Source organism: Artemia sp. Qi Xiang Cuo, chromosome 10, assembly GCF_049724085.1.
Source record: "Artemia sp. Qi Xiang Cuo chromosome 10, ASM4972408v1, whole genome shotgun sequence".
Lineage (NCBI taxonomy): Eukaryota > Metazoa > Arthropoda > Branchiopoda > Anostraca > Artemiidae > Artemia > Artemia sp. Qi Xiang Cuo.
Genome location: NC_142803.1, coordinates 30,302,156 through 30,308,155, shown reverse-complemented (window position 1 = coordinate 30,308,155; position 6,000 = coordinate 30,302,156).

The following is a 6,000-nucleotide window of genomic DNA, read 5'->3' as shown; positions in this document are numbered from 1 at the left end:
CATTTTGGTCCCAAAAGAGTGGGACCACTCCCAAGGAGCAAGAACCTTTATAAGATACTCAGATAATATTGTACTTTTTTCTACTAAAATCAATATTTTTTTCTACAAAAAGATTATGATTTTCTTTGGTACTTGTATGATATACCACCTACCAAATATTCTTCTAATATGTTTTTCTGATGCTCAATCCTAATGAAATATACCTAAGTATGATAAAAATATAATACTTTAGAAACAAATTTGGGCTATATATTTGCATATTAGGGGGTGAGGGGTAAAGTATAGCGGGTATACATGCCTAATGTGTAAGGTAACTTCACACTTTCCAATACTTTACAACCCCCCCCCCACCCCCTAATGTGCAAATATATAGCCAAAATTATATATTTTCCATCTATTCTGTCACTTCTCTCTGTCTTGTGTCTAGACAAGCTGAAAAATAAACTAACAAAAAAATCGGTTCTCCAATGCGTCAATGAATGAACAACTTGAGCGGTAGAGGGTTTATCACACAAGTACCTTTTCTTTTTTCATTGACATCACTGGGATACGTAACATTTTTCCAATAGCATATCATTCCCCCTCCTTAGAACTTGTGGCAAAACAGAACTGTGTATGTATGTACTTGCCCAGTGTTTGTGTCTTAGTGCATGAATGAAAAAGAGAGAGAAAATATGTGATTAAAAATAAAAGACACAAAAACCTGTTCAGATACATCCTGAGCTTGATTGCATTAAACTTGAGACCAAAGTACTGTTGCCCACTGAGAAAACAGTTGAAATTCTGGTGGTCCAGCGATAATTGCCATCATGAAATAGCAGTCTTAATTAACGGAAACAGGTAATTTCTTTACTACAGGGTGCGTAATACCGAAAGAGATCTTAAATTACATAAAAGTAGTAATTAAACATAACTAACTCGGGAGTTATATCTTCAAAACATACCAAGAGACGATTCTGACCGTAATTAGCACAGCTACAATTATTGAAACTTGTAATTTGGTTTACAATTATTCCCTTAAAAAAGAAAAAACATTCAAAATTCCTTAGTGTATGCATCTACTTTTCAACCAATTATTTGCCACAGCTCGTATAGAATTAAAGAAACGTTCAAAAGCGTGGTTAATTTATTTATCAATTAACTGACCTAAGAAAATACTATTAGTCTTTTGAACTACATATCTGCATGGTTGGCTGAGACTGAGAACAACTCTTTTTTGCATGCCCTTTTCCAATCAGCATTATTTACAACTTATATCCTACTTTCTAAAATAACCGGAATTATTTTTGATTCCTGACAATTCCCGAATTATTTTGATTCCTCTCTAACAGAGATTTGGAGGCCCCTGACTTCAGAAAAACCATTTTAGCTTTCTTTGAAGGAGCCAAAGCAATGTTCAAGGGGTAAGGCTGCCGAAAAAGAAAATTGTTGTCCCATTTATTCTGAAGACTTTTATCGCTTCTTTCTTTTATGAATTTTGATATTTACGCAGGATAGAGAACTCCCAGCACAGCGACTAAATAATAAAAGACGAATTTTGAGAAAACCCAGTTCAAAGAAACTTGTGACAATTTAGTGTAATAGGTTTTTTTCCGTCGTGCTATCTTGATCATTTGTTGGTATAAATCCAAACTGATTAAATAACAGAGCTATGGTTGAGATAGCAGCGATAACTGCAACCAAGTAAAGAGCGAACCACGGCTCATTATAACCGAAAGTTTAAAAACGCGTTTTGAAAAGAGCTTTCAAGGGAGAAAAATTGCCATTTCAAGATAATTCAGCAATGGTAACTATTATTTCGGTTAACATTGATAGTCCTTCATTGCGAAAAACAAATTTTATGGTAATTTCCAGAAAGAGCGAGACACCCAAGGCCGTATCAAGGAGATGAGGTTACTGGGTTTGGACCCCCCCTCAAATTTTCGTACAACTCGTAGAAAAGTAACAAAATGCATACAAACAGATTTTGATGCGTTTTCTAAAGTTTTTTTTTGTAAAACCCACAAAAAATAACTCCGCCTCAACAACAAAACCCTGGATACGCCCTTTCCGAGACCCCTCAAAAATGGCGGCACATCAAAATGAAAAGCGCATCATCAAATGTGCACCTTGAACAACAAGGAAAATCACTTGTTTGTTTGGGTAGCAGTGATGTGATTTTTTTTTCCCCAAAAAAATTATCGTATAGAACCAGTGGTCATAGAGTGTTGGGAGAATGGAAATCGCAGTATCTAGTGCGCTTTTTAAGTAGCAAAAGAGATCGTGCTACAGTAAAGTCGTAGTTTCTGCCATTAGCGCCACAAAACATCAATTTTTGCGACTCTGCAGTACTTGTATCAAGCTCTACAATATGACGTGAGTGCCACAGTGAGTTCGTGTTATTCATAAATCGTCAGCTGATAATGACATGAATGATGTAGTGATTACCAAGGTTGTTGGTAATCATCAGCAGATGATGACCTTTTTCAGTAAGAAAAGAGATCGTGCCATGGCACAGTGATGTTTTCCGCCATTTTTTTTTACCACAAAAGACCAAGTTTTACCCAAAGGGTGTCAAAATGCTATGGAATGCACATTCTCAGAATGCCGATTGATTTTTCATGGTCTAAAGTCCTCAATTATAGTTTTGAGCCCCCCTCCCAACATCTAGAAAAACGAGTAAAAACTACTTTTCTGTATGGTTAGCTATGCGTCTCTTTATTTTTTTCTATTTTTGTCTTTTTGCCAGGACTAGCAGACTACTGCAAGATGGCAAAGAGATGTTTAATGACTCATTTAGAAGCTACTATTCCTGCCAACGTACCTCTTATAAATTCGTTTTAATTTCGCCATCGTAAAGTGCCAAATGACATCTTTTGGTTCTATTTCCGGAGTGGGAAAGCTGGGAATTATAAAAGAGTTACCATTTTAATCTCTATGGTTGACAACCCTTAACATTGACTGAAGGTCTACGATTCCTCTCTTGTACGCTCCCCTCCAAGCCCCATTAGTAAGTGAAAACACGTTTACGAAAAATACCAAATGAAAAAAATGTGATTTTTTAATCCCCACTTTCATGATAACAACTAAACTCTGCATGTGCGAATTCTCAAAGATACTGGTCGATACTGGTTACAACATACCCCTGAGATTCCTCATCTATGCGACGAAGTTGCACATATCTTGTAAGAAAGTTTAAGGGAGCTAGCAAGTAAAATCCATGTTTAATGTCGTATTTTAATAAAGAATCATGTTGAATTCTTTAGTTTCATCGCCTAAGTTAATAAAAAAACAATGGTACTTATGGATTATACGGTAACCACGAAAGAAGTCAAGTTTGGTTAATGCCAATGAAATAAAATAAAATAGGATGAATATATAATAGTTTAGAAACAAATTTGGGCTACATATTTACACATTAGGGGTGGAGGGCAAAGCATAGCATATATTAAATACGTGACCTAACCTAACCTAGGTACCTCCCCCCTAAACCCCCAAAAACAACAGTCTAAATATTGTAAACTCAGTAAGAAACTACGCTTTGTGATCAATTTATCTCTTGCAAATACCCGTTTGACGGGTTTCCATTAGTATTTCCTTGTACAGTCTATAGAGGTGGGTACCGCATACTGCATAAATACCAAAACAATTTTATGGTTTACTGTGTATATTAAAAAAAAACGAGAAAAACTTAATCTAAAAACAAATTTTTTTTCTCATGGAAGCTAAGAGCGAAACTTAAAATGAACAAAAATTATTGCTTCGCAGATTAAACAAGGTATTTTTACAAAGCTAGCTCAAACAAATTGACTTGTGAAATTTTCTTAAAACTAACACTTTACTGAATACTGAGCTAGATTGAGTTTGTAGAGAATTTTAGATGTATACTTAAAGTAATCTATATCATCGCCAGTGAAAGGCTATTGAGTGCCTTATAAAGTTTTCCTTTTTTCTCGCTGGCTACTTGTCGAATTTTCTGCTCCTAAGAGAACATTCTGTCTTTGTGGGGTCTGCTTCGTGTTTTCAGTAAAACTCTAATTGTTGATTTTAAGTTTCGCTCTTTACTTCAGTAAAAAAAACAACATTGCTTTTAATAATATGAAGCTGATACAGGCAAAGTATGAGGAGAAGCAAATGAAGCATTTAAGATATTGCGCTATCAACAAGCTCCAAAGATTAAGTTGACACAATCCAAAACAGTTGATCTTCAATTTTCACTAACTCCCTATGCCAATTTTTCAACACCTTGGATATCCTGTTTTCCCCCACCAGAAGACTGATGCTGATTTTTTTTAATATGACCACAATTCAGGTTATCGCTGTTAGTACGGATACAAATTAGGTTTTTTACTCCATATCCCCCCCCCCGTTTGAAATGTAGTTGTATAGTTGTCCATGAACAAAGAAAGCAATAACTGGATTAGTTCTATATTCTTTTTATAGAATACTATCATAAATAGGGATCGTCATAATTATTCAGATATCCCAACAGCGTCAAAACGCCAAAAACAGTTGGTCCAAAGGCAGGAGCATATCCTGGATTTTGTTCAAGGGGAGATGCAACAAAAAATTTTTTTTTAAACGCATCTGAAATTTGTTTATATTCATTTTTGCTACGTTTTTATGTGTCGGACAGACATTTTGGGGAGGAGAGGGGGGGGGGGGGGGTCAAATACCCTACACACCCCCCCACCGGCCTTGCCCAAAGATCCTTGATAAAAAAGGTTAACCTGTGTACACTTGTAAACATACCATTACCACTAACAATACATTTCTCCTTTCTTACGATTATTTCCATAAAGATTCTATAAATCGCGTACACTGCGCTTTTTACATGGAAATGATCACACCCCCAAGAAAATATGCCTTGAAAACAACGTTTCAGTGTATTCACCTGTCAACTGTGCTAGTAAGGCTTCGTTTTAACATGCATGCGTCAGAATAGGTCAGTGTTGCCAGGTAAGATACATTTGCGCCCTTTTGATCTTTTTTGAGGTGGCTACACATTGAAATTTGCGTATCGGCTCATTTTTCAAAACAAATTTTGTTTGGAAATTTAACTTTTTATACGTTTTCGCTTGAAAATGGTGCTTTTGACACATTTTCGCTCTTATTCATTGCTTGGGCTCCACGCCGACGCTGTATCACTCAATTCAAGATGTAGCTTAATTTATGTACGTGATATGTAAACAAATATAAATATAATACAAATAAAGAAATATTGTCTATAAGTAAACATAAATATATATTTTTTCCTTGATGGGGTAGGGTAATATTCGTTAAAGCTATCAATGAAAGGTGAAGGTCACGCAAATTATCGAGGATAAGCGTTAGGTTTTGGTGGTCAAACCCCAATGGAATACCTGCCTATTTAATTTAATTTTTCTAAACTGTATACTTTAAGGCCCGTTCATAATGAGATTTTACAGAATATCCAGATTTAACTAGCGCTAATTTGAGCCGATCAAAGTTTTTCATAGATTTTGTAGCTAATCAGAAAACTCTATGAAAAATCTGATTGGCTCATATTATCGCTTGCTAAACCTTGGTATTAGTAAAATCCCATTAGTAAATGGGCCTTTACCAAACCATGGTTACACCTTTGCACTAACTACTGTTCATATGTGATTTTCCGACAGAACAAAATATGAGAAAAATAAGCGAAGAATCTTGTTTCAAATTATCAGTCGTTTAAACTTGGCACCTCGGAGGATGGCGCAGACGGTAATTACTAAAGGCAGGGATCAATATTGATTACAAACCCTTCTGTCAAAAAGGTGTAAAACATGCAAGCGTTCAGGTAGGGAAATCGATTACAAGTTATAACACGCAAAGGCATAAATAGCATTCAACCCAAAATGAAGCTATTAATAACAGGGGTCTTTGTTTTCCGCTTAGTCTGAAAACAGAGAGGTATCTAGTATTAGTGTCTCGAAAAGACCGATGAATTATAAATCTAAAGCAATACTAGAATACGGTCGACACGTTCGAACATTCTCCAGTCAGCAGTCCGAATGCGAT